At 35.9% G+C, this 22,935-nt stretch overlaps 1 long non-coding RNA gene across 7 annotated transcripts; it reads right to left on the bottom strand.

The window, feature by feature from the left end:
* Positions 1-1,915: 1,915 nt before the first annotated feature.
* LOC139463726 (uncharacterized) lies at positions 1,916-22,652 on the bottom strand. 7 transcript variants are annotated; one of them, XR_011653056.1, is made up of 6 exons: positions 22,283-22,652; positions 19,964-20,044; positions 17,204-17,312; positions 16,779-16,873; positions 4,384-4,598; positions 1,916-2,090 (listed from the first exon to the last, which is right to left on the bottom strand). It is a non-coding gene; the product is annotated as an uncharacterized lncRNA (long non-coding RNA). The 7 variants fall into 7 exon arrangements; XR_011653059.1 differs by having other exon boundaries at positions 22,460-22,511; XR_011653060.1 differs by lacking the exon at positions 19,964-20,044 and having other exon boundaries at positions 22,283-22,648.
* Between the last annotated feature and the right edge of the window lie 283 nt (positions 22,653-22,935).

Here is a 22,935-nt window from a genome sequence, read left to right as displayed (position 1 = left end):
ATCCTTGAATCAGACGCAGATGTCACGAAATCTCAACAGAAACACGAATGATAAGGTGCTAGGGTTAGGGTTTCTACTCAATATATGTCCGACAGTGATGTAAAACTGGATTATTCTTGAATCAGGCGCAGATGTTTTCGTATCTCAACAGAAACACGAATGATAAGGTGCTAGGGTTAGGCTTTCTACTCAATATATGTCCGGCACTGATGTAAAATTGGATTATTCTTGAATCAGACGCAGATGTCACGAAATCCTTACAGAAACATAAATGATAAGGTGCCAGGGTTAGGGTTTCTACTCAATATATGTCCGACAGTGATGTAAAACTGGGTTATTCCCGATACAGACGCTCATATCACGAAATCTCAACAGAAACACGAATGATAAGGTGCTAGGGTTAGGGTTTCTACTCAATATATGCCCGACAGTGATGTAAAACTGGATTATCCTTGAATAAGACGCAGATGTCACGAAATCTCAACAGAAACACGAATGATAAGGTGCTAGGGTTAGGGTTTCTACTCAATATATGTCCGACAGTGATGTAAAACTGGATTATTCTTGAATCAGCCGCAGATGTTTTCGTATCCAAACAGAAACATGAATGATAAGGTTCTAGGGTTAGGGTTTCTACCCAGTATATATATGCCCGACAGTGATGTAAAAGTGGGTTATTCCTGATACAGACGCTGATGTTATGAAATCTCAACAGAAACATGATAAGGTGCTAGGGTTAAGGTTTCTACACAATATATGTCCGACAGTGGTGTAAAACTGGATTATTCTTGAATCAAGCGCAGATGTCACGAAATCTCAACATAAACATGAATGATAAGGTGTTAGGGTTTCTACCCAATATATGTCCAACAGTGATGTTAAAGTGGGTTATTTCTGATACAGACGCTGATGTATTCGTATCTCAACTGAAACATGAATGATAAGGTGCTAGGGTTAAGGTTTCTACACAATATATGTCCGACAGTGGTGTAAAACTGGATTGTCCTTGAATCATACACAGATGTCACAAAATCTCAACAGAAACATGAATGATAATTTGCTAGGGTTAAGGTTTCTACCCAATATATCAGACAGTGATGTAAAACTGGGTTATTTCTGACACAGACGCTGATGTTATCGTATCTTAACAGAAACATGAATCATGAGGTGCTAGGGTTAGGGTTTCTACCCAATGCATGTCCGACAGTGATGTAAAACTGGATTTTTCTGGAATCAGACGCAGCTGTTGCGGTATCTCAAAAGAACCCTCTGAAGAATCGTAAGGTTCTAAGGTTAGTGTTCCTTCCCAATATATGTCTAATTGTGATATAAAACTGGGTCATTCCTGATACAGACGCAGGTGTTACTGTATCTCAACAGAAATATGAATCATGAGGTGCTAGGGTTACCCAATACATGCTGAAAAGTGACAAGAAACTGCTTTCTTAGCCACACAGACCCTACTTATTAATTTCTGTCTTTATGGTACTGCAATTATGCTAAAGTAGAGTGAGAGAAACTTGGGTGCACAGGTGGCCCAATTGTCATGGTTGATGGAACTTGATGTGCAGTTAGTGCCAGGATGTCCTGGTCATGGGTTGAAATCCAGAATACGACCCTTCGTATCAGCACCACAATACCTCATGTGGTTGCATAAATTTGTGTCTCCCTTACAAATCACACTGCCACATGTCCATCTGTTCAGCTTTAGGTCACATTCTCCAAACCAGTGATCAGAATGGAACCTCACATAACCAATCGACACAACTTTGCAGTGTTGAAGCATTTTAGACCATTAGGCCAACTTTTCTCTCAAACAGCATAAAACATCCACACTATGGTGACGGAAACACAACTAGTATCACATGTATTTCAATACTTTATTCTATTACAGAAATCTATTTTTTATACTTTATATAAATCAGTAGTGAAAACAAAAAACTTCTGAATAACATATTTGTGAAACTTAAAGATGGTGTCAGTTATCTTCAACTTGCTGAATATGAACATTATTAACATTTGGTCATGACAATATTAGTGCTGGAATCAAGAGTGCAGCGTCCAGTTCATGACATCATTAAAGGGGATATCTGAAACCACAAAAAAAAAAAAACTGAACGAGTTAAATGTATAATTTAAACATACAGATTATCATTTTATTCTTCTTATCTATAAGGCTACAATATTTGCCAAAGAAAGGTGAATGAATTTTGTAATGATAGCCCATAGCCTGGTTAAAAATAGTGCTACAACAGTGTAGCTCACCTGGACATGTAGTCAACACTTTATAATGACAAAAAGACAACCACTATACAGAGACTATCATTGCTACCCTGCATATATATATTATTTATATTTTCCATATAAATACTGAGGACTAAAAACACTAAAATATCTGAACAAATCATGCTGTCATCTTGAGGAGAAACACACACGGCACAAATTCAGCTCCCTCAGTCTGGCAAATTTAGAGAAGCTTACATTGCCAAATATACATTTTGATAGAATTTAAAAGCATGGATCAATGCAAGGTCAAAATTATGAATTATGAAAAAAACAGAAATATTTTTTGAATCCCATAACATACACAAATATGCATTTTGATAGAATTTAAAAGCATGGTTAAAGCAAGGTCAAAATTATGAATTATGAAAAATCAGAAATATTTTTTTAATCCCAAATTTCATAAGAAATTGTACAAAACTGACTGAATAATGGCAATAAGAAGTTTCAGCTAACAGTGTAAAAGATCATACTGGAATTTGGATTTGAACGTCTTGAACAAATTCTGATGTGATCAACAAATGCGAAGTTACAGCTTCAGTGGTCCAGTAGTTTCTGAGGAGGTGCTCACAACAGATAACTCATGATTGTAGATTGACATGCAGACGATATCTCGAACCTGGACATTGAAATACTGTAAAATTTGCATTTAATCTCAAACCTCAAATGAAATATTTCAAATATTTTACATTCACACATTTCTCTGCCTTTTGATACAGCAATTAGTGAAAGCACACTTTCAAGATTTATTATCTGGCATTGTGCTCAGCAACTGCTACCCTTTTGATCATTCCAACCCGATAAGTACATAGAAAGTTGCACGATCAAAATGACTAAACTTAATCAAATAGATTGCAAACATATGTCCAAAGTCTAGATGTATACAATGAACACTCTTCATGACCATCTGTGCGTTCTTACAACAGGACTAACTTGCATAAATTCAGAGCAGAATTGTTGATATGCTTAAAAATGTGTTTTTTTGGGGGGGGAAGGAGTATTTAAATTTATGTGACCCATATATTTTACCTGAAGTTTAACCCAATCTGTGGTATCATGAAGGGTGTTTTAGCAAGGGATGACTGTATTTATGTTTATCTTCCAACATTACAAAAAGAACCAACATCAGATATTTCAAATCCTTATCTTGAACAAGTATACAGTTTGGTATCCCAATAAAATACACATTTCTAGAACTGATTTGCAGCTCTGATAAAGGGCACTTATGTGGCTGTTTTCTCAAAGTCATTTTTATTTTAACACTTAGATAAATTCATAACATTTAATACACTCCTGTTTCACCATTTACAGTGTTGATATTTTGTCCAATTCATTCATCACTCCAATTTACCGGTATATGCATAAAACCAAAAGGACTAAACGAAAATGCAGTAAATGTAGATAAGGGGGCACATGTGAAGAACAAAAGTAACAGCAGTTACAAAAATCATACTATAACCCAAAGTACAATGTAATATAATTTAGCATCATTGACAAATTCAATATGGTTGAACACACAGCAGTCCGCCATATATATTTTATCAGCTATATGAAGATAACCTGGAAATAATTCAGTCTGGTCTGGAAAAACCAGTGATATGATCACTGTCATCTTGTTACAATAACAAGTAACTAACCAAGTCACCAAACCTGACCACCCAATCACTTAACTCGTCCCTTATAATAAGGATAGGTTGCAGTGGACCTATTCTAACACAGAATCACCACGGTGGACTGATTTTCGTGAACATTAATCTAGAGACACCACGGCTGGGATTGTCAGAAAAGAAAAAAGTTTTTAAAAACCAAAGGTTAATACAAACTAACATTAGCTGACTTCACCGCTTGGTACCTGAACATAACACATCTACAGACTGAACTTGGTTAAAATAAATCAACATCTATGTTTTGTGTCGTTATATTTGTAGCCATGTTATTTTCAACCACCTTAAAGGAAGATAAATTTGAAAGTGACCATTGAACATAACATGTCTTTACACACATGACCATTCTATTTTATGTTGTAATTTACATTTCATGTCCATTATTCATGTGTTCAATAATTTTCAGATGACTTTGGACCCCACAACCCATCAATACCTGAAAAATTCATGGTGGATATCAAACCTGAACTGTGTTCAGATAACAGCAGTTATGTGGGTGATTTCTGACCCGCTGACTTTTCCACATAATTTTTTTAACCAGATGTTATTCTTCCACCTTATTTGATTTGCAGATTTCCATGTCAGACAAAGATCAAGCGGTGTCATAGGATTCCTTTTCACTTGATCAGGAGGGATGCTATTGTGTGCCAACTGAAATAAAAAATATGACAAAAATAACAATGATAATCAATGCTACTCCATAGTCATACAGTCATTGGGGCCTTGGTCTGTAATTCAGGGTCTTACCACCTGCACAAGGCGCAACGAGGTGAACTAAGCAGGTTGCACCACCAATAAATTGGCTGCACTAGTTAATCATAAATTGAAACACTTTCTTTTCAGTTATTTTGAATATTAAATAAATTCAAAGAAAAAAAACCCTTGAGAATGTGCTCCAGAATTTGTTTTGGGTGAATCTGTACATGCCTTTTCATATCATGATATCAAGTAAACAACCTTAAACAGAAGTCTCAAAGTGTCTGTTGTGATTGTTACCTCATGAGTGACTGTTCTAGTGGTAATTGTGAAGAGTCCTGCAAGTTCAATGCATTCAGACCACCTGTGTATTTCACTACTTTCATGAACTTTTGTTTCCTGGATTTGAAAAGACTTGCAGCCAGTTCTAAAAGAATTCAGTTTTCCACTTATGGTTGGAAATGTTACCTGCACTGGGTGCGACCTAACCTCACCTAAAAGTTACCGACACCTGGGCCTACTTGCACAGAACAATCTTAGTTACAATCGATCTTAGGTGTCTACAATCAATTTTACAATCGCCATACAATTGTCCTATGCCACTTTCACAAACCCATCTTAGCACGATTGTAAGACGGCTTATCTAAGATTGAAATCTTCAACGGTGGAAGTAAGAATATCTTAAACTCGACTCCTGTCTACAGTTGTCTGCAAACGCGCATAGCTTGCTGCGTATACAATAAGTGGAACTGTTCACGACACACAACACGTACCTCCCTCCATCACACCTTGCACAGTTTCAAGAAAGGTGCCAATTATTTGATGGAAACGATTACTATAATGATGGCATAAATTTTTGTCGGCATTAATACTGTCATTAATACAGATTTAGGAATTGTTTTCTGTTGCAACTAGAGAAATACCTACTCATGATTTTTTATCAAAATTATTGAAATACGAATAAATATATTATTTAGTGACACAATCATTATGAAAATTAAAAGAAATTTGTGAAAGGTGTGAATTTTACTTTTGCTATTTCAAATGTCTCATCATGTGTTTTTGCTTGTTTAATGAATATTTTTCTTTTCTTTTTAATTCAGATATTAAAATCGCTCGTCCCCTGCCAACTCGATTTTAGATTTAAACATGTATGATTTTGCACTTCAACTTATATTCATTTGTAGATTAATTTAATGATAAACTAAAGACAAAATAACTGACACGAATGTACACTGGGCAAGATAGATTCTATGCTACATGCTTATACAAAGGGAAACCACTCCCATCTAGAGTATAAACTATGATTAGCTGCCTTTGGGTTATCCAAAACGTCATGGACGTTACTAATCACTTGCAGACAAATATTTATCCTTCCCTTGATTAGCAAAAAGGTATGTTGTTTCACACTTCTTTCAGGATTGAGTCCGGTGGGAGTAGTACTTTTACTTTTAGCTAATGATTCGATAGTTAAGTGGTTCACTATTGCAATTAACGATATTTCTGGCGTTAAATCTGTTCTTCATGTTCTTCTACGGCAATTTAATATCATCTAACAGTTCTGGAATAGCTAAATATGCAAACAAAAGAATCAACATGTTTTTACACTACAGATGACTTACTGTACAATAACTTACATGTCTGAGTAGTGGAAGAAAACAACATTTTAAACATATCTACCATGTTGGTCATGCTCAAACTCAGATAAAAATTTTGAATGCATTTCTGGTGACTTTATTCCTGGAACCACACAAAAAATGACAGCTTCATAACAATTGTAGGTTATTAAAGAAATGTAAAAATAAAACATCACTGGATTAAAGGATTACATTAAGGTTAAAGTTCATAAATGCGCAAGTTATTGAAATACACAAAACAGAACCTCGTGCAACATTGTCACCATATATTGAATTACATGAGCAGTCAGTACATGAGAAGAGTACAAAAAAAGCAGAAAATAATAGATGAACATTTATCAGAACAACATATTATTTTGCATTAAATATGCAGAATGGTAATGCTGATGTATTGCGAGTTAGTTGAACACCATTTTAAACATTGGCTTGACATATTTAACACACACTCGTGCAAAGTCATCAGCATCTTTGTCACATAGTCTGTAATCTGTTCTACAAGACAACATGCATTCAGTGAGCTTTGCTGAGTCCATACCATGCAGGTAGCAGCTAAAGTCGACATCACCGATATTGATCAACTCCATCCAGAGCTGATCCCGAATATCACACGTACATTCGCACTCAACAACTGCATGTGTCACTGGATCACGATACACAAGACCACATTTGTGGCACAGTCCTGTATCACACATGTCCTTTGCGGTGGCACACGTCCTTATCACAAAGTTAGAGTTCAGTCTCAGAGTTGGGTCGTCTAAGGAGATCTGCCAGGCTGGATGGACATTATATAGTCGATGGATTCGACTAAACATCTGGAGTTCTGGATCAGCAGCAAGTCTCTGCCTCCAGGCTGAGACGTGGTGAGATTTTAGTGCTTTACTCACTAATCGTTTCCATCTCTGTTTCCCTATGAAGATACCATTCTGCAGGAACGACAGCAGAGGATCCATCAGATTGTATTTGGATAACAATCTGATGACGTCTGGAACAAATCCTGATGATGAGGTTGTCAGTTGGTGAGTGTAACACATCAGTCTGGTCATGAACAGCTGATGAGGCAGGAACTTCGGGTTCATGTTGATGATGCGCTCCAGGAAATACAACTTTCTTTGATCTATATGGTATTCAATGGGTAGAACACCAAGAAGACTCAAGCAGACATCAGTACGGGTCAGTCGCAGCAGGTCTTGGATAGATTTTATGACATATCTGAACGACCTCTCCAGCATCAGCAATTCTACCTTTGATAGATTTGACCACAGTTCTGAGTCTTTGGGAGGTACATATTATTTACCACAATCAAGCTGGTTATAGGATTCAGGAACCTAGGATGAAAAAGCTCGTGAAATCAGCGTTCTTACCCCTGACCTCAGGTTGACTGAAGCTTGAGTAACATGTTCAAGGGATGACATGTTGCCAGAGAGTACCAAACCAACATGTCTGATGGTGTTCGTCCATGGAATGGGTTCACTGTACAGCTTCAGTTCAGATATGTGTTGAGTCCCCTTGCGGCAGGGGAATGATACAATCTCACTTTTGGAAGATGACAATATGTATCGCCAGTCACAGCTGTAGTCCTAAGCCGTTTTCAACATTGATTTCAATGCTGACACTCTCGATGAAACAAGGGCTACATCATCGGCTTGCGTCGGAGAACAGGTTTTCAAATCCATAACCACAGCACCAAGTCTCGACTTCGATAGTTTCTGGAGGAGGGCGTCAATGTACAAGAGGTACAACTTCCCCGACAACACACCCCCTTGTCTTATTCCCTGTTTCATGAATACGGGTCTAGAGCACATTGAGTCCACACACACACGGCTAACCATCTCTGTGTACATGTTGTCAAGCACTAGCCATAGAGACCCCTTGATTCCGAACTCGAATATCTTGTACTTAAGACCACCATGCCACACCGTGTCAAATGCCTTAAACGTATCTAAGAAGGCAACATGGACATCTTCATTCTGCTCATGATAGCGGTGAATGGTCTCTTGTAAGTTGAATGATGTGTGAAAGGCAGACAATCCGATCTGGTACGCCATTTGTTGAGGGTCTCACTTTTGGAAGATGACAATATGTATCGCCAGTCACAGCTGTAGTCCTAAGCCGTTTTCAACATTAATTTCAATGCTGACACTCTCGATGAAACAAGGGCTACATCATCGGCTTGCGTCGGAGAACAGGTTTTCAAATCCATAACCACAGCACCAAGTCTCGACTTCGATAGTTTCTGGAGGAGGGCGTCAATGTACAAGAGGTACAACTTCCCCGACAACACACCCCCTTGTCTTATTCCCTGTTTCATGAATACGGGTCTAGAGCACATTGAGTCCACACACACACGGCTAACCATCTCTGTGTACATGTTGTCAAGCACTAGCCATAGAGACCCCTTGATTCCGAACTCGAATATCTTGTACTTAAGACCACCATGCCACACCGTGTCAAATGCCTTACACGTATCTAAGAAGGCAACATGGACATCTTCATTCTGCTCATGATAGTGGTGAATGGTCTCTTGTAAGTTGAATGATGTGTGAAAGGCAGACAATCCGATCTGGTACGCCATTTGTTGAGGGTCGGGAAATTTGTCAGATTGATCTAACCCTTTCAACCTTGGTAATAGCAGCATTTAAAAATGACTATATTATTATTGACTATTATTAATTGGACTTACTACATCGAGCACAATGTTACTGGACTTGCGTTTCGAACTTGGGGGCTTTTCAGGAGGAATTGCTCAAGCAAAACATGTTACAGTGGTGCCTCGTTTATACGGACACTTGCATCATTTCAGTATATGTTTACAGTATAAAGAATTAGTACATGCATTATAGTATCCTTTAAAGTACCAGACAACAGGCTATCGCTTGCTACTTCAATTCCGAAATGAAAAGACGTTGATACTTCATTGTGTATCCAGTGCAGAGTCTGGTGAGTCCCATTATGATGTAAACAGGTAGAATATAATATAGCAGTTGCCTTAATAGTCTATAGCAATTTGTTATCTGCAAATATAATAAAAAATTTTGGACATTACTATTTAATTGGTTAGGAATTCCACAGAGAGTAGATAAGTACGTAAAACATAATTTTAACAGTATGATTAGAGAAACAAGACGATATTTTTAAGATAAGAAATTAAATTTGTCCCCAGTTTTAAGAGGCTTGGGTAAACCCTGTAGTGACCAGGCTACATGGTCTAGTGCACAACATTTACAATGTAGGTCTAAACTAAACAGGTAGGTACCTTGCACAAACATAACTTGAGAAAGACAGAGACGAGTTCAACGAAAAATACCACAACAAAGTAGTGTACATTTATTTCTGTCGTGAGGAACATACTGATTTTACAACTAAAGTGGACACTTTCTAGCAAACTTTTTACAAACATATATAACCTGAAGATACCATATTAATTGTGTTATGACAAGCATGTGCAGATAGTTGTGGGAATCTTGGTTTGTCTCTTACAAACTGATACAAACAGTCTGTATTCATAATAATCGATAAAAATAGCACATTATAATACTAGGGTATAAGATTATTTAAAAATTTTTTTATCCATGTTTGTTTGTTGTTTAATGCTGTACTAAGCAATATTCGTGCTTTGACAGCTGCCTGTAAACAATGAAATCTGGACCTGACAATCCAGTAATTGACATCATGAGCATCAATCCATCCAAAAGGGATACGATGACATGCATCAACAAAGTCTGTGAGCCAAAGGCAGATAGCAGGGCATATCTTAGTTTTACACTTATGGAGTTTGTTTTAGTTACAAAAAAAATTATTTTTTCCATTCCATCATCTGTCTTTATTAATTCATGTGTAGGTATAACACATTTTTCATCAAACTTCACAGATGGATAGTAAGATTAAAATAGTCTCAGCTAATTGTAGAGGGCTTGCAGAAAAAAGTAAAAGACTTGAAATTATGAAAATTTGGCGCAAAAAGAAGTATTCTGTAATATGTCTCCAAGATATTCACATTTCTGATAAAGATAGAGACATATTTAGAAACGAATGGGGACTTAATTGCATTATAGCTCCTTTTACAACCAACTCTAGAGGAGTAGCTATTTTATTTAATAACAACACTGAAATTAAAATTCATAAAATTTATATTGACAATAAGGGCAACTATATTATATCAGATCTAACTATTGATGGGATTAAAATGACATTGACTAACCTTTATGGCCCAAATAAAGATGATCCTTCATTTTATATAAAAATATTTGATTTAATTGAAGAGTTGGGAAACGAATCAACGATTTTATGTGGTGATTGGAACCTGGTATTAAATCCATCTGTAGATCTAGAAAATTATAAACATATCAATAACCCTAGTGCAAGAAAGATTATTACAGAGAAAATAGAGCAACTTGATTTAGTAGATATTTGGCGAGAACAAAACCCTGACAGCAGAAAATTTACATGGTGGAAAAAGAACCCAAAACAACAGGCTAGATTAGATTATTTTCTTATTTCACAGGATTTGTATATCCTCTCATGCGATACGGCTATCATGACAGGGTATAAATCTGACCACTCCCCAATAACATTTTCATTTTCGAACGCTTTAAGTAAAGAGAGATGGAGGGGGTATTGGAAATTTAACACCTCACTATTGCAAAAAGAAGAGTATAGTAAGATAGTCAAGGAGACTCTAAAAGAAACATTACATGAGTATGCTGATAGCAAATATACTGAAGAGGAAATCGATTCTCATATTAAAAATTCAACATTGCAACTAAAAATTTCTAATTGTCTTTTTCTGGAAACTTTCTTAATGAAGCTAAGAGGTAAAACTATCTCTTTCTCTTCCTTTTTAAAGAAAGATAAGAACAAGAAACTAAAAGACTTGGAAGAAAATATTAGGGTTCTGGAAGATAAAATAAGAAATGATTTCCAAAATACAGATGAAAAAATATTTTCCGATCTATCAACAATGAAAAAACAGTTAGAAAAATACCATGAAGAGGAGGTAAAAGGATCCCTAATTAGGAAAAGAATAACCTGGTACGAAGAAGGAGAGAAACCTACAAGCTATTTCTGCCACCTTGAAAAAAGACATTATACCACTAAACTAATTAATAGCATTAAAACAGAAAAGGGTGAAATTATTACAGATGGTAAAACAATCTTAGATGAATTAAAGGACTTTTATTCTAAACTATATAAACAGACCTACAATAATCTCTCAAAAGAGGAAATTAAAAAAACAGTCTTATCTATGAAAAATAATAAAAGTCCAGGAATAGACGGTTACCCTATAGAGTTTTTCAAATTTTTCTGGAATGATTTAGGAGAATGGATATTTAGATTCATACAGGAAACCTATGATGACAACTCATTATCATGTACAATGAACAGGGGAGTCATCACCTGTCTTCCTAAACCAAACAAAGACAGAAAATTGTTAAAAAACTGGCGCCCAATCTCACTACTAAACGCTTTATATAAAATTATCAGCTCATGTATTGCTAATAGAATTAAAAAAACCTTAAATACAATCATACACCATAATCAAACAGGATTTATTCCAGATAGAAGTATAAGCGAAAACACTAGGAAGCTCTATGATATCATCTTTGAAACCAAAAGACTTAACAAACCTGGCCTACTCCTACTAATAGATTTTGAAAAGGCTTTTGATACAATTTCTAAATCTTTTATAATACAAGTAATGACAAAATTTGGTTTTGGACCGAACATCATTAAATGGGTAGGTATTTTGACTTCTAATACCACTGCATCTGTTATTCAAAATGGACATCTATCATCATTCTTTGGGCTTGAGAGGGGATGTAGACAAGGAGATCCAATTTCACCCTATTTATTTATTATCGCTGTAGAAATTCTAGGTATTATGATAAGAACAAATCCAGATATAAAAGGTATAACAATTAACGATAAGGAAAGTAAACTAGGTCAGTATGCGGACGATGCTCAATTATTTCTAGATGGATCTGAAAAAAGCCTTAATACTTCAAAGGATACCCTGAACAAATTCTATCAAATGTCAGGACTTAAAATAAATGTAGAAAAAACAAAAGCAATTTGGATAGGATCATTGTCTGAAAGTAATCTAGTTTTAGCACATGACTTTAAACTTGATTGGTATAAGGGAGATTTTGAAATTTTAGGGATAACTTTAAATGCTTCATTGAACGACCTTTGGGTAATCAATACTAGAAAAAGAATAGAACATATTAATCGACTACTAGCTAATTGGCGCAGAGGAACCTTAACTCTTATTGGAAAAATTACGGTTATCAAAACTCTTGCTATATCAACTCTGGTACACATCTTCTCTGCTCTACCCAATCCACCCAAAGCTTTTATTACCGACCTAAACACATTAATTTTTAGATTCCTTTGGAATAACAAAAACGACAAAATTAAGAGATCAACTATTAGCAGAAATTATGAAGATGGAGGTCTAAGGATGATAGATATTGAATGTATTATCAATGCTCTCAAACTATCTTCATTACAAAAGTATATAAAAAAGTATGAAGATTCTATAACAATCTTCCCTCTAAAACATCTTTTCAAACTTGGTTCTAATGCTGTAGAATGTTTATCTAAACATGACAACCCTTTTTGGAGAGATGTATTGTCTGCTCGGAAGATATTTTACCAAAAAATGAGTTTGTATGAATATGATTTAGACCACATTCTGAATCAACCACTCTGGCTGAACCATTTTTTTAATTCATCTTATATTATAAAAAACTGGTTTAATCGAGGTGTTCAGAGTGTTAGAGACCTTTGCGACAACAACGGTTTTCTTAGTTTTGAAAATTTCAAACAAAAATATAAGATCCAGGGAACTTTTCTAGACTTTCAAAAATTACTGAACAATATTCCAAAGAGTTGGAGATTTCAAATCAGAGACAAAACCCTTGATGTTAATGTAGTTCAGCTGAACAATGTATGTAAACACTTCTTTAATAACGTTAAAAAATCAAGGACTTTTTATGATGAACTGATTAGGAAGGATACCATACCGAAATAATTAGAATACTGGAATATGGTTTTTCCTCAAGGTTTGGATTGGAAAAATATACTTCTATGTTATAGAAAATGCACACGCGACTGTAAACTTTTAGATTTTCAATATCGATTTATAAACAGAATAATTTACACTAAGAAAGAATTATTTAAGATGAAACTTGTCGATGAAGATATTTGTACTTTCTGTAAAACTGCTTCTGAAGATATGTCTCATGTATATTTTGATTGCCAATCTGTTCAACAATTTTGGCTTAAAGTTGAAAACTTCCTAAATAACAACCTGCAAACAAATTTTATCCTTTCGAAAGTTAATATCTTTTTTGGTGTTTCCACTCAAAACCATGTAACAAATCATATTATTATATTAGCAAAAAGATTCATCTACATATCAAACATAAAACAACAAGATTTATCTTTCGAGCAATTTCATTCACTACTAAAAGACTCAATTTGTTTGGAAAGTTTTATCGCTAAAAAAAATAATAAATTTAACCAGTATGCTCAGAAATGGCAAAACTTACAATTCATAATCTAACGAAGCAGTTGATTCATACTTCCTGTTAATTAGTAATCATTTATTTCTTGTAAACAAATATGTATAATCTCCCTCTCAGTTTGAGAAAACGATACATCCAACACAACCTGCCTGTCCTCACCTATGAAAACTATAACTTGTGTTAATTCTGTCTTATATGTACATGTTAATACCTACACTTGTAACAATATATATGGAATGGAATAATAAAAAAAAAGAAAAAAAGAAAAAGAAAAAAAAAGTCTGTGAGCCTGACCCCTCAATCGCGTTAGTCGCCTCTTATGACAAGGATAGTCACCTCTTAAAGCAAGCATGGTTTGCTGAAGACCTATTCTGACCCTGATCTTCACTGGTAAATTGGTAAGTTTGTATAACTAAACATGTGGCACTTGCTGCCAAGACAATGAATGACAAGAACTACAGTAACAATATTCCCTGTATTCGGGTACAACAAAAATTGACTAAAACACTGAGAAATATGCACATTTGCTCTTAGTCCTTATTAAAGTGTACTGGTACTGTAGAGACAAATCTTATTTTGGAATGTATCAGAAATAACAGGAAAATGACAAGGACTAATGCAGGCCAGTAGACAAAGTGAAAAGGAAAATATACAATATATAAAACATTGCCAAACAGATCACTATTTAAAAACTACACTATGTTGTTTTTGTGTGTACAATTGTAAACGATTTACTTTTAAAGACTCATTCCCGCCTCAAGAGTTTGCATAAACTCTTGTTATGCTTACAAAAGTTCAAACGAGGTTCTCCCAGTTTGGGTGGCACTCTGTGTGATAGAGTAAGGCTTAAATCCTAAACAAAGGGACAAACTACAAAATTATTCCACATACTGATTTATTACCATTTTCAAGTATTTGCAAATGATATACATTAATTTCTAGTTCAGACTCCACTAAATATAAACCAATGGAAGTATTACTGACCAGTATACATGTGTTACATGTTCCTACACAAACTGGTTACAAACCAATGGAAATATTACCGACCAGTACACATGTGTTACATGTCCAGACAACGGTTTACAAACCAATGGAAGTATTACAGACCAGTATACATGTGTTACACATTCTTACACAAACCTGTTACAAACCAATGGAAGTATTACTGACCAGTATACATGTGTTACACATTCTTACACAAACTGGTTACAAACCAATGGAAGTATTACAGACCAGTATACATGTGTTACACATTCTTACACAAACCTGTTACAAACCAATGGAAGTATTACTGACCAGTATACATGTGTTACACATTCTTACACAAACCGGTTACAAACCAATGGAAATATTACCAACCAGTACACATGTGTTACATGTTCAGACAACGGTTTACAAACCAATGGAAGTATTACCGACCAGTATACATGTGTTACATGTTCAGACAACGGTTTACAAACCAATGGAAGTATTACCGACCAGTATACATGTGTTACACATTCTTACACAAACTGATTACAAACCAATGGAAGTATTACTGACCAGTATACATGTGTTACATGATCCTACACAAACTGGTTACAAACCAATGGAAATATTACTGACCAGTATACATGTGTTACATGTTCAGACAACTGTTTACAAACCAATGGAAGTATTACTGACCAGTATACATGTGTTATATGATCCTACACAAACTGGTTACAAACCAATGGAAATATTACCGACCAGTACACATGTGTTACACATTCTTACACAAACTGGTTACAAACCAATGGAAGTGTTACAGACCAGTATACATGTGTTACACATTCTTACACAAACTGGTTACAAACCAATGGAAGTATTACAGACCAGTATACATGTGTTACATGTTCAGACAACGATTTACAAACCAATGGAGGTATTACCGACCAGTACACATGTGTTACATGTTCAGACAACTGTTTACAAACCAATGGAAGTATTACAGACCAGTATACATGTGTTACACATTCTTACACAAACTGGTTACAAACCAATGGAAGTATTACAGACCAGTATACATGTGTTACACATTCTTACACAAACCTGTTACAAACCAATGGAAGTATTACAGACCAGTATACATGTGTTACACATTCTTACACAAACTGGTTAAAAACCAATGGAAGTATTACAGACCAGTATACATGTGTTACACATTCTTACACAAACTGGTTACAAACCAATGGAAGTATTTTCCACCAGTATACATGTGTTACACATTCCTACACAAACTGGTTACAAAACAATGGAAGTATTTTCCACCAGTATACATGTGTTACACATTCCTACACAAACTGTTTACAAACCAATGGAAGTATTTTCGACCAGTATACAGGCAGTTCAAATTCCTACACAAACTGGTTACAAAACAATGGAAGTATTATCAACCAGTATACATGTGTTACACATTCCTACACAAACTGGTTACAAACCAATGGAAGTATTACCAATATCGGACGATAGACATGGAGGCGTCAAACGCTTTCACTATTCACAGTCCTCGAACTTATCCAACACACTCGGTTGACACACCGGGTCCAAAGTTTTGAAACTTCTTTAGCCTACACAACACTGGCACACAATTTCCAGCAGTAAATATTACTAAGCTACGTGCTAAATCTATCCCATTATAACAAACATGATAACCTACACAGAATTAAAAAAAATGGTGTGACTGGGCAAATATAAAGAAAAAACTACTACTAATATAATTATCTTACCATACCGAACGCACGTGTGCACAGATTCCGGCAAGCCTGTCCCCGGAGCCAGACGCTGACTGCCGCTCGTGCGGCACGCACGAGCTTAAATATCCCTTTCCCAAAACCCGGATGTTCGAAACACCCGTATGAACCAAGGTAACTTCCTGTTCCGGTTGTGGCGAGTGTAGCGTGTAAACTTCCGTTACACAATGACAATATAATTGGGGATTCAATTATACTTACTAAAACAGGATGTTACCAGCAGTGTTCACACTGCTGTTCATGATAAGGTATTCTCAGTTCTGTCCATTGCTCATAGACAGATGTAGTGTCTGCTACTGTCAACAAAAACATTCAAACATTACACCCTACACTAAACTGTATGAGTTAAATGGAGATACATTCATCAATAAAAAGGTATTTTGTCTTCAGACATTCAGTTACCAGAGGATTACAGTTAGTTAGATGCTGTAGGCCTAGTCATAATCTTATAACAACACAATTATTCAGGTATAAATGGATAAATTTGAGTTTGTTGACAGAAGTTGCAAAGAAACAATACAGATGTAGACCAGTGTAATTAACTAACAGTTGGGAAATGTTGATCATGACTTGTTATAAAGTCTATCAGCCTCTCTACTATCAACAAACATTTACAAAACAATCACTTTCACCAGCACTTTGAGAATACCAGGGTCACGTGATTGTGTTTTGGAGCATTTTCAGTTGTTTGGGACTTCAGAGCTTGAATAAATTTTCTGCCTCCGATGCATACTGCTGAAATGTAAACGAAATACGATATATATATATGTAAGCAGTAATAACTAGTAATTACTACCAGTTGGACCAAAAGAAACGAGCGAGTATGAAAAGGAACGTGACCCAATCGTCTTTGGACGCAAGTGATTCACCTCAAAACATGGGCGCTTGATACCAGGCAACAACTCCAATACAATATACGATAGGTAGTAGGCCATACTGTAGCGGTAAATCACACTTTCTTTTAGAATAAACGGCATTTATGATGCGTGACTTTGCTTGTGCACGTCAACATTGTTTCTAGGGACGCAAAGAATGCAAGGCTACCTGAAGAAAACATGCACGACATTACGTTCCCATTTGTGGAAATGGCAGGAATATTGAAGAGTATTTATTGTTGTGAAAACACCCACGTTTGTTGTGCTCTATTTAGAGAACAGACACAATTAACTAGCCTAAACTAGGCCTAGGTTGAGTGGAACAAATGACCACAAAATGGTGGTGGATGATGATGGATGACGAGGTCATGTGAACAGCTGGTGATGTAATGATCAATGGTTACCTTATAATTTTCTTCATGATAATGTAGATTCTATTTGTAATTATTTAACAACCACAGTATATTTCAAGAGCTACTTCTACATCTAGAAAGCTAGCTGGTTACAGGCTGAAGTTGTTCTGCGGTAATCTTTTCATTTTTCTGTTGAGACAGAGCCCGGCTTGCATATCGTCTATGTAGACTCGTTGACCAATGAAAATCAAAGACATGCTCCTTTACCATTAGCTAGTAGTAGCAGTAAATGTTAGTCTCCAGAGACGAAGTGACCGTCTTTGTACCTACTAGTAACAGCTCACAGTTGCTAACAAATCTGTGCTAGAAGTAGGTAATATTTCCTGGATCGGGTGACGCTGATCACTGTGTCGGATTATCGAGACTTTTAATGAGTGATTTCAGTAATTCGTTGCAAATTAGGTGTTGGAGTCGGAGTGCGAGACTGTCGGATTGAGGGGCTAAATAGCATTGATTAAATCGGTTCCTATCATTAGTGTCGGATAAAGCTGTTTGTTGGATTAACGAGGGTCGGATAAATGAGATTTGACTTTATCATATAATGGGTAGGTTTCTCGGCAGGATAAAGCCAACGGGTAAAAACGATATCCGTTGGGGTCATATGCGGATAGAGATGCAAATACCAAAGGTCAAGTAGGACTACTTTCACTGTTTATAAACAAACATGGCGTCGCCCTCGTCATTCGGCGATCGAGTCAGAATTAACCATCGTGAATCTGGATAAACTACAGGGATAATTGCTATCATTATCAAACGAACAGTCTAATATACTGAAAATCAGTGTCTAACCGTGACGTAGCTAAGGCATTTTATAAGTTTTGGCAACTTTCGAGATATAAATTTTGAAACAATTTTGCAAGGGCACGAGGCCTAGCCAAGCGGGATCAGTAGCCATATCTGTGCTTGTAGACCTCTGTGGCTTGAAACCTTCTCCACAAATCAAAATGGTTGGATTCGGCCGAAATATGTTTGAACTGATACCTTGTTTCGATTTGTCGCTGTGTGTACATCTGACTACACTTCTTAACGTTAGGACAGGACAGACCGACTGTCAACAACGTCTGACCGTGGCAGTGACGTCTCATAGACTAGGGTTAGAGTAGCTTCCCTTTGACAAAGGGCAGTTACCCTAGCGGACAGACCGATGGATTGCCACATAAGGCAATTAAAAACAACTGTTGTTTTGCGTATAAGTTGCTTCGCCACTGTATATGAAACAGATTTCAGTTGGAACTATATTGGCTACTGTCACAGTCCTACTGACACATCACTTACCCTGTGACGTACTAAATATTAATGCGCGCATTCCATGAAAACTCGCAATGATTCGGTAATGTTTGTGAGAGAGGGAAAGCGATTTTAAAGCATAGAATTAAAGAGTGACATTATATGATAAAGAGGTTATCACGCTTGTGTGTTTGGGGATAGTAAATATCCTGTATTAGGAATAAACACTATGTATTTAACTCAACAAGGCTCGCTAAATACAATGTTTATTCCTAATGCAGGATATTTACCATCCCCAAACACACTCGCGTGATAACCTCTAGGTACTTAACAAGAGCCAAGAATATCACTTTGTTGTTTTTGTAAGACAAAAAAAAAAATGAACTCTAAACATAACATCACACTTTTGCAAGATGTCAGAGATAAGTGATTGTGAGCATTTCCAAGAAGGATCAAGGCCAAGCTCAGGGAGCATAACTGGATCAATTTTATCTACTCTGACACGCAAAAAGAAATGGACAGACACACAATGCAGAAGCATATTGCTACGGATTTATGATTCTGTTTCTTGATGTCTATGTCTTTCGATGTCTCGCTATATCAAATATGCAGATAATTAGAAGTCTGCTTCAAAATACCAGGGCCCGACTGTTCTTTCAGTATCATTCAGTATCATATATATATTTCTTTTATTGTCGTTCTGACGTGACCCGTAATGGGATGTCCTCAGATCTTTGTTGAGCGATAGCAAGAACTAAGATCTGATTTTAATGAGATTACAGATCTTGTAAATATGTTCACACAAATAAAAGCATAAAATTATTACTGTATTATTATTAAAATATTGTTATTATTATCATGAACTTCATACCTTGTAGCATGCAATGACATCGGTCCATATAATGAAGTATGCTGATGATTAAGCTGAAGATTGGAATTCTGAAGAAACTGCCTTAAACATACAAAACACCAGTTAATACCACTTGTTATTGATATGGGAAACCGTTTTCTTGATAGTGATATTGAGTAAGTAATACAAGTGATGGTCATGATTGTATAATGCACCTGTTTTGAATATAACTTGCATGAATAAATTCAACATGATGTTGACAAATAATGAAAGATGATTATGCAGGCAAATTTTATCATGAGCAAAAATATGGTAGATCTACATATTCTTGAAACACCAAATACATAATTAAGAAATAAAATTAGGACAATGACTGTTTCAAATGAGACGCAACAAGCATACTCAACGAGTTATCAACATGCAGAATGTGCAAACATATTTTGAATGAAATATGCCTTACTGTACTTCACTTTGCACATGATTTGCACTGAATCAATTTAGAGTCTTTATACGCGACTAGATTAAAGTTGAAACACGTTTTCCAGTATGTTGATACATATATAAAATATGTTAGAGTACGGCTACAAATTCCTTGGCGATTTATGAGATCGGACGGGCTAAATTAGTAGGCCTGATTGCCGCGTGAGGACGGCGACACGTCGGCACAGCACGTGGGCTACAGTAAATCTGTAGACATGGTGAGATGAGATTAACAATGAGATTGAGGATACTATTATGCGATATAATAAATCAAAACTAAAAACAGTTAGGCAACAATAAGAAGAACATCATAGTGCATAGGCGAACAATATGTATTAAACGCCTTACGCTTGAACTGACGGAGCGCTGATGCTGGACGAGAAAGGAGAGGTGAAGGTCATGCCCAAGCGGCCCGGATTTGTTTCGAATGATGTTTTTTTCTCATTGGCAACTCTTGAAAGAATACGTAACAGTTCATTCCAGCTTTACAAAATTTAATTGTATATGAATACATGTTGATGTTGTTTATGTAGTATTTCTAAACTGAAGCGATGGAATTGCACGTCGATGTTAATGTGGTTACAGGCTGCATAGGCTCTACGATTATGTGCAAGGCGTAGAGACGGAGCACAGCCGATAACATACGACAACCCAAACGACATATGTAAGGTACACTGTGAGTGGTGCTCTATTTAACTGTCATGTTCACCCTCTTAATAGTGTAAAAATCGACGTTTCGGTATAGATCCGTATACCGTTGTCAAGCAAAACGGATCATTCCTAGCCATCAAAGGATCAACAGAAAATACGTTGATTGATTAATCACTGTTATCTTGGACAGTGGATATGTCAAAAGTAAGTGTTTACATGTGTAAGTTTTACTAAAGCAAACGGAATACACTCATATCATGGCGTGAAGTGCCGATGTAACACCAACATACTTTGTTCAAAGGGTTAACCGATAATACGTTGATTGATTGCTCATTGTTTGATTATTGCTCATTGTTATCTAACTAAATGGATGTTTTTAAAGAACCGTGGACAATATGAAATAAACCAAGTGATCAGTTGAGAACCGAACACGGGTTATAATATCCCGAAACGATATGTTTAATTATTGGATTGTTAACCGAGACACGTGACATCGTTTCTTTGTACAGCTGCAGACGTGTGGGATATTGTTCCTTTATTCACGGGTACATTCGGAAGCTGCCTAAAATTATACATATAACTTTGGTAGGTTGTACTTATGATATTTGCGTTTTGTTTTCACTCATTTGCTGTAGCATTGAACAGAATCATTCATGTTCCTCTACGTCTTGATTGGGAAGTTCTTCGATGCGCGATAGGTGTTGTTTTCACAAGTCTTTTCCTTTGTAAGGGTGTATATGTTACAGTCAATGTGTAAAATGTGATTCACTCAGGCAACTTATAAAATGTCTAAATATTTCTTTCATTTTACAAATTGACTGAAAAATCTGTCCATTTATTTAACAGATTGACTAAAAATTATTAAGACGGTCAAAAACATCACAATAGATTAATTATGCTAGAATTAGAAGCCAAACAATTTTTATACAAATGTACTTTTAATTCCAATATTTTCAGTCACTTGGTGATATGATATTAAACATAAACATGTTTGGAATTCTTTATCAAAATTAAACAAATGGACATATTTTTCAGTCAATTTGTAAAATAACTGAATATTTTGGCGTTAAATAAATTTCTTAAGTGAAAATTGATATAAACACGATAAAATAAGCAATGCTCAGGAGAAATATTTACTTTGTGTTGCAAGTCAAAATAGTGTGAACGAAAATCGCGCAATTACCAAGCATGTGACTTATCAAAACTCACCATTACCGATGCTACCCACAAAGATACCTACATTTCCTTATTATTTACAAAACATTGTTGATCAATGTGACCATACGCCCTTATACTTTCAATGTAAAAGTGACAAATGCGCTTACGAATTGCGCAGAACAGGTCGCGAACTAGTTTAGATTTGTGGTATATCATCCGGGTACTCACGGGGAAAAACTATAGCAAAGGCAACGAGTCCCAGGGAATTGCTTCAGATCAGTGACCCCTTAATTGTGACTTAGGTATATCTTCAGTTGCAAGACCTATGTAAAATCAAAAAATATTTCTGAGGGATGCTTTGACGAAGAACTTGAAATCAAACCCTCATTGTGATTGGTTTGTCGTATTTTCCCACATAACATTAACGAGTCTTCCTACGGAGAAGGCATTCGTCAACACTCGCCCCTTTCCGTAACCTGCAAGAAGACTCGTCCCCCTATCGATGAATGTTATGTGCGAAAATACGACAAACCAATCAGAATGCGCGTATGATTTCAAGTTCTTCGTCAAATAATCCCTCAGAAATAATTTTTGATTTTACATATGTCTTGCATCTAAAAATATACCAAAGACACACTTTAATGTATTCAATCATACTGTATAATTCTGCACGTCCCGATGTGCTTTAAATTGCATCTAAAATA

Source organism: Haliotis cracherodii, unplaced genomic scaffold (assembly GCF_022045235.1).
Source record: "Haliotis cracherodii isolate W230 unplaced genomic scaffold, xgHalCrac1.p SCAF_16, whole genome shotgun sequence".
Classification (NCBI taxonomy): domain Eukaryota; kingdom Metazoa; phylum Mollusca; class Gastropoda; order Lepetellida; family Haliotidae; genus Haliotis; species Haliotis cracherodii.
This window is presented reverse-complemented; position numbering and strand designations above follow the sequence as displayed.